Source organism: Hyperolius riggenbachi, chromosome 1, assembly GCF_040937935.1.
Source record: "Hyperolius riggenbachi isolate aHypRig1 chromosome 1, aHypRig1.pri, whole genome shotgun sequence".
NCBI classification, from domain to species: Eukaryota; Metazoa; Chordata; class Amphibia; order Anura; family Hyperoliidae; genus Hyperolius; species Hyperolius riggenbachi.
This window is the reverse complement of record NC_090646.1, coordinates 664,100,240-664,114,045: the sequence shown is the minus strand read 5'-3', so window position 1 is coordinate 664,114,045 and position 13,806 is coordinate 664,100,240. Positions and strand designations below refer to the sequence as shown.

Below are 13,806 nucleotides of genomic sequence, written 5' to 3'. Positions count from 1 at the left end.
AATCCACCTTCACAGGGTATACCACAGAATCTGGATCTAGATGAGTTATCGCCATTCCAGGTCTTAACCTACACTCCTCTTCTAGCTGAGTTAACTAACTCTGTGGTTCTAGCAGTCAATTTTACAGTGTCATCAGCTGCATCTGTCATATACCGTAATTAGTAGCATTAATAATATTAGGAAAATCATTAAGGATCTCCTCCCTTGGCACTCCAGAAGCAATCTTGGCCTGAACATCCAAGATCCAGGATTTTAAGGACCTTCCTACTGCCGTAGATGCAACAGCAGGTTTAAATGTTAACGATGAAGATTCCCAAGCTCTTCTTAGGATATTGTCCATCTTTTTATCAATAGGATCCTTAAGGTTCCCAAAGTCCTCAAACAAAAGATCAGTCTTTCTTGACACCCTGGATAAAGATGGATCAAGTCTAGGCGGAGGACCCCAAAACATTTGATCCTCAGAACTGAAAGGATAACGTTTAGCTAAAGATCTAGGCCAAAAAGCCCATTTCTTAGGGTTACTCCATTCCTTCTTAATCATTTCTTTTAGAGTACAATGGACTGGAATAAATCAAGATTGAGGATCCGCCAAACCCTCATACATCTCATCCAAAGGTGTCAAAGACTTCCGCTCAGTTTTATTTCCCATGGTATTATGCATGTCAGATAAAAGATCTCTCATTAAATCAGGTGAAAAGGCAAACTTATGCGATCTATCAGTCTTTTCCACATTTTCTTCCTCAGAAATTTCCTCCAATTCTGAGATCTCTCCCTCTGACAGTTCTGAACCCTCAGAATCTATTGCTCTCCTTTTTCTCTTAGTGGCAAGAGGAACAGAGGTTGGAGAGGTAAGGATAGGAGGGATCCCAGAAACGGCAGATTCCGTGGATCCCTGCGCAGGTTCAGGTATAGGCACCTGTGAAGTAGCAGTTATAGTAGAAATATCAGAAGAAGCAGAAGCTGAGGTAGAGGCAATGGCCGAATCCTTTATATCTTTAATGGCATTAGACATTTCAGATTTCATCCAGCTCATTAAATCTTTAAAAACGACTGGAGATTCGTCCTTAAAAATCTTCTCGGTACAATGTTTACATAATTTCTTAGAAGATGAAGATGAAATGTGATTGCCACAAATAGAACATTTCTTCTCAGGTCTAGCAGTGTGCTGACTGGATTGACTGGACTGACTAGACCGGGCAAATACTATTAGCCTAATCCCTCAAATCGTCATAAAAGCTAGCAAAGCAGAAAAAAAACATAATCTACTTGCCAGAGAGGGATCCTGACCGCACTCCGCAGACTACACAGGAGATGGGCCAGCTGCGTCCTCCATGTTCACAGAAGCAAAAGGCTCCAATCCATCCACTGTCTGGTTCGCAATGAAGTCTCGCCAACGCCGCCCCTGCCGCCTGACATGGATAGCCCCTGGAGACCTCTCCCTGCATTCCGTCCGGGACAGGAAACTGAAATGAGGTAATGTCTAACCTGCCTGCCTGATACACTGCTGCCTATTTGTTATGCAAATTCTTATTGTTTCAGCTCCCTGTCCATGGTGAGGGAGGGAGACAAGTCTCATTCAGGGGTGCTGTCCGAGTGACATCCTGGGAAATATATGTAGAAATTTGATATATACAGGTTTTGTTTAAAGTGGCGTTAAACTTCTTGGAGCAGACTTTTTTCCTCCCTCCACAAGACACACATGCATCCACATAAAATTGTTTAGCAACAACTGTGTGCACAGTCTCTGTGGTGCAATCAGTTAGCGTGTTCGGCTGTTTACCTGAAAGGTGCATGGTTCAAGCCCACCCAGGGACGGCCTTGCCTTTTGTCTTCAACAGTTGTCCGAAGAGAACCCCAGATAGCCATGTAGAATCATCTCTCTCTCTCTCCTCCCCCCCCCCCCCCCCCCCCGAATTCTCAGCTTAAAACCATCAACAGATACCGGCAGAATTTCACATGTAATTTCGGAATCCCGCCGGATTGAAAAAGCAATTCCGTTCCAACAAAACGGAACGAAATGACCAATTTCCGCCCGTAATCGCAGAAAATACAATTCTGCGGAAAGTGGTGACCATCCCTACTAGAGAGAGAGAGATTAATCTACATGGCTATCTGGGGTTCTCTTCGGACAACTGTTGAACACAAAAGGCAAGGCCGTCCCTGGGTGGGCTTGAACCACCAACCTTTTGGTTAACAGCCGAACACGCTAACTGATTGCACCACAGAGATTGTGCACACAGTTGTTGCTAAGCGATTTAATGGGGATGCATGTGTGTCTTGTGAAGGGAAGAAAAAAGTCTGCTCCAAGAAGTTTAACGCCACTTTAAGCAAAACCTGTATATATCAAATTTCTACATATATTTTTATGATCCTTTCGTGATGACAAAGGCCAGAAAGAAGTAGGCAAAGGAGTGCCCATTTTTCCGTACGGCTAAGCGGTCTCACTCACTTTTTCCTACAACGAAGCCTCTGCTGTATGGCAGCAGAGTGGCGCATCGGAAGCATGCTGAGCCCATAACCCAGAGGTCGATGGATCGAAACCATCCTCTGCTAGGTGTACTTTGTTTTTTATACCTTGCTTTACCACATGGGCCAATTGGCGGCCATAGCCCATTAAGAGAAAGTGTCATTAGGGCCTTGCTGTAAAACATAGATTGTAGAGTAACTATTTCAACTAATGTACCCAAGCTCATTTTTCTCTTGGGTATATTGCAATAGTACATGCTAGGCTGGCTTCAGCATGAAGCGTTGGTGGTATAGTGGTGAGCATAGCTGCCTTCCAAGCAGTTGACCTGGGTTCGATTTGTGGCCAATGTATGTGAGCTTGCTTTTGACATCCTACAAATCCCTGCAAGAGAAGATCCATGAACAGGGAGGAGGAGGAGGGAGAAGGAGGGGAGGTAGGAAGAAGGGGAGAGAATTTTTTTCCCCGCCGGAACGGAAATTGCACTATACGGATCTATGCTGCCAGAAATCCGCATAGTGCTATGCGGATTTCAGCCCAGGTATCCGAATTCAGTCGGATAGTGCTAAAAAGTTTGGATATCCGGGTTACCCGGATATCCAGAATCCGGATGAGCATCCCTGCTGAGAGCATCTCCAGTGCTGCTGTGTGTCTTAGCAAGTGCTTTCTCACTAATGAAGAAATGTGTCTGCAACACCTGTATATGCCTGCAGTGTGCTAGGGTCCAACAACATGTATATACAATAGAAGAGAAAAGAAACCCTTTAAAAAGCACCACTGAGGATAATGTATTGAAATTTATCAAAAATAGTAATATTTATTGTTACAAAAAATTCTATATAGGGTACACTTCACAAAACATTCATGATTAAAATCAATTAAAATACACACAATAACCCCCATGTCTCAACTCTCTGCCAGAGAAATACATATATCAAAAACATTCTCACCATGCATATGTAAATGTTTACAAACTACCTATATCTAATAATAATACTTATCCTCAAAGGGCTCAGGAACTGTGCCCTAATCGGAAAAAACCCGGGTTCAGCATAAATATGAGGTGTGTGAAAATAGAGACAAAGTTCCCTTGTCATATGACCTGTGCTTAATGAATAAATCAACAAAAATATACAACTAATTGCACAAAAATTCCTGAAATATATGAATAAAAAACAATTTACCCTGAAAAATAGTGACACAATTAGTTATAGGCAGGACCAGTGAAACTACTGTGGCAGTCCATAGTGAAATAAGGAGATATACTTAGCCCAGTAATGGTGGATAGGAGGCAGGCAAGGTGAAGGCAGAGAGAGGCAGAGGGTTCCCTCAAATGGACCCACTAGTTTTGCGGGCGTTTCGCAAGGAAGGAGGGAGACATCCGTGATCAGTGGTGCTCATCACAGCTAGGATATCCGAGATACTCGGATATCCTAGCTCTTTTTTCACTATTCGAGCTCGAATACCGAGCTCGAATAGTATTAGCTATCCGGGCTGTGCTATCCGAGCGCACCCGGATAGCAAGCAGATATCCGGAGATATCCTAGCTATCCGAGCTCGGATAGCGTCACCAGCTCGGATAGCGTCACGACAGACGTCACCCCGAGTCCTCACAAGTGAATCAGAGGGCTCCCAGCCCTCTGACTGCAGCCAATCACAGAGGGGGAGCCTGGCCAAGCCCCCCTCTATAAATAGCGGACGCCATCTTGCCTCACTCGTCCTGCTTGCGACTTACTGACTGATAGTACTGAGAGACTGCTCCAGTGCTTTTTGTCTGTGTGCAAGTGCATTTCTGTTGTCCTAAACCAAGCATTTTTACACTCCAACACTTGATATTCAACTGTATTGCTTTGTATTGTAGATAGATTGTATTTTAGGCAGTTTAGTTTGTGTGATTACTAGGGACTAGGGAGGGAGACAGTCTGTCACTGGTGCTGCTGCAGGCCTGCAGCCAGCAGCTAGGCCCTGTGCCTAGGCAAGGCAGCCTGCCCTGCTCTGTGCTCTAGTCTCTAGTTACCTTACCTGTGCTCTCACCTGTCCTACTCTACTCCTGTACTACTACTACTTCTGTGTTAGGTAGATTTGTACTATTTTGTAGTTAGCAAGGCCCAGCTTTACTGCTATACCTGTCCTGCTGTATCTGCTCTCTGTAATCTAGTCACACCTGTTCTATTATTTAGCTAGATTATTCTATTGTTTAGTTAGTAGTACTGTAGTGTACTGTACTCTAGTCTGTGTATAGGGACCGTCCGTCACCGCGTTACCTAGGGTCTTTGTGTGCGGAGTGCACATCTGCGTTATCCGCACCCTCTCGTTAGTGCTACACCCGTCCTATTGTTTATATATTACTTCTATTGTGTATTCGCTGAATTGTACTGTAGTCTGTGTATAGGGACACCGTCAGTCAGCGTCAGCTAGGGTCTTTGTGTGCGCAGTGCACATCTGCGCTGTCCGCACCCTCTCGTTAGTGCTACACCCATCCTATTTTTTCTATTACTTCTATTGTGTATTTGCTGACTTGTACAGTAGTCTGTGTATAGGGACACCGTCACTCAGCGTCAGCTAGGGTCTTTGTGTGCGCAGTGCACGTCTGCGCTGTCCGCACCCTCTCGTTAGTGCTACACCCATCCTATTTTTTTCTATTACTTCTATTGTGTATTTGCTGACTTGTACAGTAGTCTGTGTATAGGGACACCGTCACTCAGCGTCAGCTAGGGTCTTTGTGTGCGCAGTGCACGTCTGCGCTGTCCGCACCCTCTCGTTAGTGCTACACCCGTCCTATTGTTTATATATTACTTCTATTGTGTATTCGCTGAATTGTACTGTAGTCTGTGTATAGGGACACCGTCAGTCAGCGTCAGCTAGGGTCTTTGTGTGCGCAGTGCACATCTGCGCTGTCTGCACCCTCTCGTTAGTGCTACACCCATCCTATTTTTTTCTAATACTTCTATTGTGTATTTGCTGACTTGTACTGTAGTCTGTGTATAGGGACACCGTCAGTCAGCGTCAGCTAGGGTCTTTGTGTGCGCAGTGCACATCTGCGCTGTCCGCACCCTCTCGTTAGTGCTACACCCATCCTATTTTTTTCTATTACTTCTATTGTGTATTTGCTGACTTGTACTGTACTGTAGTCTGTGTATAGGGACACTGTCAGTCAGCGTCAGCTAGGGTCTTTGTGTGTGCAGTGCACATCTGCGCTGTCCGCACCCTCCACCCATCCTATTTTTTTCTATTACTTCTATTGTGTATTTGCTGACTTGGACTGTACTGTAGTCTGTGTATAGGGACACCGTCAGTCAGCGTCAGCTAGGGTCTTTGTGTGCACACTGCGCACTCTCTCGTTAGCGCTACACCGATCTCTGCTGTAGAGTACACCTGTCCGTCACCTCACACACCAACCACCACCAGTCCCACCCCATTAAAGTACCCCACTTGTCCCACCCGCCTTTACATACATACGTTTTTTTTTTCATTTGTATAATATTAAAAATATATGATGTCTGGCACTGGCAGCCGCGGTTTGGGCAGGGGCAGCAAGGGCATCGCCAAGAGAGGAGGTCGTGGGCGTGGCAGCCACGCCACCACCACCATGCGCAGTTCTGCGTCTGCACCAGTGGCTATTCCGCCATTAGCCACTGGCCGTGGACGCCTTGGCCGCCCAACAGCTGGGAGTCACGCTGCAGAGACACAGCAGCAGCGTGTGGCACAGATGTTCCTCCCACCGCCAGGTCGTAGCCGTCCTATTGAGGAGAAGGACACAGACGCTGTGGTGGAACTGATGGTGGATGAGCAGGCCACCATTAGCTCTGGAACTGAGTCCTCCACCCCCGCCACCACTCCTTTTTGCAAGAGCAGCAGCAGCCGCCCAGCACTGCCTGGGGGGAGGAGGAGGAGTGCAGTTCTCCAGCCCCAGCGGGCAACACCAGCACCCTGTCACTCAGCAGCACCTTCATGTTATCCCCAAGCACAGCGGGGCTATGGAGTGCTGTTGCGGCAGAATTGGAGGAGGAAGGAATGCTCATGGGCACTTTGGGGGATGATGCTTTGGACAGTCAGACAGTGGTGACTGTCCATCCGCCCATGCATGCAGCAGAAGGGGAGTTTGGGGGATCCCAGCAGGACATGTTTGTGGAGGGGGAGGATGATGATGACAGGGTGAAGGACAAAGACTGGGTGCCAGGTCCTGGGAGTGGGGATGTCATCAGCTCTGAGGAGGAGGAGGAGGATGCGTCTGCGGGCCTTGCTAGAAGGATCAGCATCGCAGGCATGGGCAGGATCACAAGTGGGCGTGGTATGCAGGCCACACAGCGTGCTGATCAGGAGACGAGTTCTGCCAGTGCCACCACCAGCCGCACCAAGGACCCCCCCAACCACCACAGGGAGACCAGCGGCAGCAGCACCTTCCAGCCGAAGGGGAAACTTCACCTCCCCAATATGGAATTTTTTCACCCTGCCATATTTGGAGTGCAAGTATGCCACCTGCAACCAGTGCCGCAAGCAGCTCAGCAGAGGGAAGGAGCCCTCTGCGTTTGGCACCACCTCTCTGGTCAACCATCTTGCAGGGAAACACTTTCATGAGTATGAGGAGTTCGTGAAGTTGAAGGAAGCTGGCAGTGGCAGACCCGCCACCACTACAAAGCCGTCGGCAGCAGCCACCCGCCCTCCTCCACCTCCTCCAGCAGCACCAGCAGGAGTGCGTCAGCAACGCACTGCTCCTCCTACCTCTGCAACTCCTGCCACCGACACTGAGGCCTGTTCTGGCAGCCAGTCCTCAGTGGCCTCCTCTGCTCCCTCCACTGATTCCCGTGCCAGCAAAAGGCGTCGCCAGACCCTGCTCAGCGACACCTTCCAGGGGGTGGTCAGGGTTTTGCCTGAATGGCTTGCTGGCACGGGCCATGTGCTCCCAACTCCTGCCTTATTCCCTTGTGCAGGAGGGGAGCGACATGCGTGCGCTCCTGATGTGTGCAGCCCCCGATTGGCCAATCCCCAGCCGACATTTTTTCGCACGCACGGCCATCCCTGCACTTCACCGCTCTGTGATGGCCAATGTCGGGAGAGGGCTGGATCACGCGGTGGGTCAACAGGTCCACGTCACCATGGACTCGTGGAGCAGCCGGTTTGGGACAGGCTGCTATCTGTCCTTCACCGCGCATTGGGTCAGCTTGGTGGAAGGGGGTGAGGAGGGGGGAGCAGCATCGGGTACTGTCAGAGCAGCAGCACCAACAACGCAGTGGGTGGTGCCACCATGCAGGGTCAGCGGAACAGCAGCAGGTTCCTCTGTTCCGCTTCCATCCTCCGGCACACCAGCCCAAACTCCCCGCCTCAGCAGCAGCGTGAAGCCCCGCCACTGCCAAGCGCTGCTGGAATTGGTCAGCCTGGGGAAGACCAAACTGACGGCGAACCACGTCCTGGCCAAACTCCGAGAGCAGGAGAGGAATTGGCTGACCCCCAGAGGCCTCAGAGTCCGAGAGGTGGTGTCCGACAATGGGGCAAACCTTGTTGCTGCCATCAACAAGGGAGACCTGACCCACATCCCCTGCCTGGCACACATCCTAAACCTGGTAGTCCAAAAGTTGCTGCGGACCTACCAGGGGATGGACCGACTCCTTGAGGCGGCAAGGAAGGTTGTGTGTCATTTCCGGCACTCGCCTGCAGCCGTGGCGAGCCTGAAAGAGGTGCAGAAGGAGCTGCACCTGCCACAGCACCGGCTCATGATCGATGTTCCAACTCGCTGGAACTCCACCCTGGCGATGTTGGAGCGTCTGGTTCAACAGAGGCAGGCTGTCAGCCAGTACGTTGCATGAGCAACAGTTGCCTCCCTCACTGCAACTGGGCGTGCCGCCACCAACCTCCCGTCCTTCATCATCTCCACGGAGGACTGGGGGCACATGCAGCAGGTGTGCTCAGTCCTGGCACCCTTCCTGCAGGCCACCAACATGGTGAGCAGGGACCATGCAATGGTGCGCGAGTGGGTCCCCTTGGTGTGTGTGCTGGACAGGGCCCTGTATGCACTGGTGGAAGAGGGAGCGGCAGCCTTGGACCAGCAGGAGCTGCAGGCAGCTTCACAGGCCACCTCTGAGGAGGAGGGCTCGTAGTTGGTGGAGGTCCCTGACCTTGCTGCTGATGAGGGGGAGCAGCAGAGCGCAGCTATACTGGTGCGGGGGTGGAGAGAGGATGAGGTGGAGGGGGCAGAGGAAGAGGAGGACAGCCCTGTCGGCTCTGGGGCTGCCGATGATGTGCCAGCAGACGTGGCCAGACTCTTCCCAATGGCAGCGCACATGCTGAGGTGCCTGCACAAGGACCCAAGGGTCATCCAGATGAAGAAGAGGGAGGACATCTGGATCTGCATGATGCTGGACCCACGTCGGAAGGGGAAGCTCAGCCAGTTCCTGCCTTCAGGAGGAGACCGTGCGCAACAAATGAGGGATTTGCAGCTGTCCCTTGTTAAGCGCTTGCAGGAAGCCTTTCCTGAGCCATCCACGCCCACTGTCCAGCCAGCACAGAGGCAGCAGCAGGTGCCTGCATCCACCAGCAGCAAGCGCACACGCACCACAGACCTGCTGTCTCTGACCAACAAGCTCTATATGAGTGTAGAGCTACCAGGGACTAGAGAGGAGGTGCCTGCAGCAGCATCCTTCTCCAGTCACAGACAGCGCTTGACCCGCATGGTGGCTGACTACATGGGGTCCTTCAGCGGGCTTGACAGCGTGGCCCCTGTTGATCTCATGGAGTACTGGGTCAAGACCCTGTCGATCTGGAGCGAGCTTGCGCAGTACGCCCTGGAAGTGCTCTCCTGCCCCCCTTCCAGCGTACTGTCAGAGCGTTGCTTCAGTGCAGCCGGTGGAGTCGTCACTGAGAAGCGATCTCGTCTGTCTCACAAGTCTGTAGACAGACTGACGTTTCTCAAAATGAACCAGGCTTGGGTGAAAGGCGAATTCCTGGCCCCTGTTGTCGGCGAGAGGGGGACATGAAGTGGCGCACACACACATTACACCTGCTGCTGCTGCTGCTGTATTTCTTCCTGCTGTCTGTGTGTCTCCACTGCCAGGGAACACATTACACATTACTGCCCTCCTGCCTGCTGCCAAATCCCAGTCTGCCACACACTTATCCTCCTCACGCTGCCTGCTGTTATATTTCCTCCTGCTGTCTGTGTGTCTCCACTGCCAGGGAACACATTACAAGGTGGTGCTGCTGCCATGTGCCACCAGCTATTACGCTCAACAATAGCTGCATTAATTTGAAAAAAAAAATTTTTTTAATTAATTTAGAGGTGTCCGGGTTGAAAACTGTGCTGTCCCAATTGTGTATTGGACACAATGTGGGCTTCACGACCGCTGTCTGGAACCTCATGCTGTTCATTTACGGCCCTAGAACCACCGCTAGGACCCAGGGCCTACTATGTCTCGCTGCCTGCCCTCCTGCCTGCTGCCAAATGCCAGTCTGCCACACACTTATCCTCCTCACGCTGCCTCCTGTTATATTTCCTCCTGCTGTCTGTGTCTCCTCTCCACTGCCAGGGAACACATTACAAGGTGCTGCTGCCCATGTGCCACCAGCTATTACGCTCAACAATAGCTGCATTAATTTGAAAAAAAAAATTGTAATTATTTTAGAGGTGTCCGGGTTGAAAACTGTGCTGTCCCAATTGTGTATTGGACACAATGTGGGCTTCACGACCGCTGTCTGGAACCTCATGCTGTTCATTTACGGCCCTGGAACCACCGCTAGGACCCAGGGCCTACTATGTCTCGCTGCCTGCCCTCCTGCCTGCTGCCAAATGCCAGTCTGCCACACACTTATCCTCCTCATGCTGCCTGCTGTTATATTTCCTCCTGCTGTCTGTGTGTCTCCACTGCCAGGGAACACATTACAAGTTGCTGCTGCCCATGCGCCACCAGCTATTACGCTCAACAATAGCTGCATTAATTTGAACAAAAAAAAATTGTAATTAATTTAGAGGTGTCCGGGTTTAAAACTGTGCTGTCCCAATTGTGTATTGGACACAATGTGGGCTTCACAACCGCTGTCTGGAACCTCATGCTGTTCATTTACGGCCCTGGAACCACCGCTAGGACCCAGGGCCTACTATGTCTCGCTGCCTGCCCTCCTGCCTGCTGCCAAATGCCAGTCTGCCACACACTTATCCTCCTCACGCTGCCTGCTGTTATATTTCCTCCTGCTGTCTGTGTGTCTCCACTGCCAGGGAACACATTACAAGGTGCTGCTGCCCATGCGCCACCAGCTAATACGCTCAACGATAGCTGCATTAATTGGAAAAAAAAAATTGTAATTAATTTAGAGGTGTCCCGGTTTAAAACTGTGCTGTCCCAATTGTGTATTGGACACAATGTGGGCTTCACGACCGCTGTCTGGAACCTCATGCTGTTCATTTGCGGCCCTGGAACCACCGCTAGGACCCAAGGCCTACTATGTCTCGCTGCCTGCCCTCCTGCCTGCTGCCAAATGCCAGTCTGCCACACACTTATCCTCCTCACGCTGCCTGCTGTTATATTTCCTCCTGCTGTCTGTGTGTCTCCTCTCCACTGCCAGGGAACACATTACAAGGTGCTGCTGCCCATGCGCTACCAGCTATTACGCTCAAAAAAAGCTGCCTCCTGCCTGCATCAATTTGAAAAAAAAATTGTACTTAATTTAGAGGTGTCCAAGACACATAATATAATGATAGAGAAGAAGATGATATAGAAGAAGAAGATATAGAAGAAGAAGATGAAGAAGATATAGAAGAAGAAGATATAGAAAACAAAGAAGAAGAAGATATTGAAGAAGAAGAAGAAGATATAGAAGAAGAAGAAGGAGAAGGAGAAGATATAGAAGAAGAAGATCTAGAAGAAGAAGAAGAAGAAGATCTAGAAGAAGAAGAAGAAGATATAAAAGAAGAAGAAGATATAGAAGAAGAAGAAGATATAAAAGAAGAAGAAGATGAAGACGACGTAAATGAAGACTGTTCCAACAACCATTTTGGACACACCTTCTCATGCAAACACTTTTCATGAAGTTAATTTATTATTTTTGATACCTTTTTTATAACTACTACATCACCACATAATCACTTGATGTTTTTCTTCATAAAAAAAGGTGGTTTCATGCATCATTGACCTCCAATAAAAGTTTTACAAGCAATTTAAGGCCAGCTCGAATATTTTACTCGAATACAGACTCGGATAGTGACGTCGGATATCCGAGGTCGGATCGGATATTCGATTAACTCGAATATCAAACTTCGAGTGAATTCGGATAGTTTACTATCCGAATTCGACCAAACTCGAATAGGATAATGAGGTATCCGAGCAACACTGTCCGTGATCTCATATTTATGCTGAACCCGGGTTCTTTCCGATTAGGGCACAGTTCCTGAGCCCTTTGAGGATAATTATTATTATTAGATATAGGTAGTTTGTAAACATTTACATATGCATGGTGAGAATGTTTTTGATATATGTATTTCTCTGGCAGAGAGTTGAGACATGGGGGTTATTGTGTATATTTTAATTGATTTTAATCATGAATGTTTTGTGAAGTGTACCCTGTATAGAATTTTTTGTAACAATAAATATTACTATTTTCGATACATATCAATACATTATCCTGAGTGGTGCTGTTTAAAGGGTTTCTTTTATCTTCTGTTGTATATAAGTGCTTTCTCACTGTAAAACCCAGCGTTTTACATCCTACACACATTCTCTACACATTGATTATATTATACTAGCCGACCCGCGGCGTAGCATACGCCGCATAAGGGGGTAGAGGGCAGGAAGGGGGTATTGGGCACAGCGGCGGGGAGGGGGGTTGGACCCCCCTCAACTGGGTCCCCCATGTGTGCTCCAGCTTAAGCTCAGCAGGAACCCCCCCCTCACCTGGTCCCCCATGTGCACTCCAGCTTAAGCTCAGCAGGAACCCCCCCTCCCTCACCTGGGTCCCCCATGTGTGCTCCCCCTCCAGCTTAAGCTCAGTAGGACCCCCCCTCACCTGGGTCCCCCATGTGCACTCCCCCTCCAGCGTAAGCTCAGCAGGACCCCCCTCCCTCACCTGGGTCCCCTATGTGTGATCCCCCTCCAGCTTAAGTTCAGCAGGAACCCCCCCCCCCCTCACCTGGGTCCCCCATGTGCGCTCCAGCTTAAGCTCAGCAGGACCCCCCTCCCTCATCTGGGTCCCCCATGTGCGCTCCCCTCCTGCTTAAGCTCAGCAGGAACCCCCCTCCCTCACCTGGGTCCCCCATGTGCACTCTCCCTCCAGCTTAAGCTCGGCAGGAACCCCCCCTCCCTCACCTGGGTCCTCCATGTGTGCTCCCCCTCCAGCTTAAGCTCAGCAGGAACCCCCCCCCTCCCTCACCTGGGTCCCCCATGTGTGCTCCCCCTCCTGCTTAAGCACAGTAGCAGCCGCCACTATTAGTAAGAGGCAGCGGGCAGGGATGCCTCACCTCTTCCGTGTTCCAGCGTGCGTTCCACTGTTGTCACTTCCTGCAATGCCGCCCACTGTATTGGTGTAATTTGCCTTTTTAAAACAAAAGGAAAACTGCAATAATTCAGCTATAAGTGAACATTTGTGGTTACCCACAATGCACTGCTACTAAATATGCCAATTATTCCTTTTCACCCTTAATAATCCAAGCAAACATCCAGAACCACTGGTGTATAGCAAGCCTATAGATTTAAATCTTACACAGCCATATCAAACCCACATGTGACAGCCTGTTTCAGACTTTTGGTCCTCAACTGTACATGGCAAGGATTGATATGGCTGTATGAGATAGGGCTTGGACGAGTACAACAGAGTAACCAAGCAGCTCAGGGTGACCCAAACGACTCGGAATGTATAGGGGGATAAAAGGGACCAAAAAGACCTTCTACTAAAAAAATCAAAGCTTGGTGTAATTTGGCTTCTTAAAACAGAAGAAAATCTGCAATAATTCAGCTATAAGTGAACATTTGTGGTTACCCACAATGCACTGCTACTAAATATGCAAATTATTCCTTTTCACCCTTGGTAAGTCTAGCAAGCCTATGGGCCTGATTCACAAAGCGGTGCAAACTGTTTAGCACGGGTGTGCTAAACAGTTAGCATGTGAAGTGCCATTCGCAGACTTTTGCGCGCGCAAAGTGCCGCGATTTGCATGATCGCAGTCTTTTGCGCGCGCAACAGTCCACGATCGTGCAAATTGCGGCAAATTGCGCATGCAAAAGACCGCGATCGCGCAAATAGCGGCACTTTGCGCGCAAAAGTCTGCAAACGGCACTTCATGTGCTAAACAATTTGCACTGCTTTGCAAATCAGGCCCTATAGCTTTAAATTTTACACAGTCATATCAAACCCACATGTGA

The 13,806-nt window shown here is 49.5% G+C and overlaps 1 protein-coding gene across 5 annotated transcripts in view; it reads left to right on the top strand.

Annotated features, from left to right (window-relative positions):
- Positions 1-13,806, top strand: part of LOC137532296 (NACHT, LRR and PYD domains-containing protein 3-like) — a 784,203-nt gene that overhangs the window by 436,654 nt on the left and 333,743 nt on the right. The gene's annotated exons all lie outside the window — the stretch shown is intronic.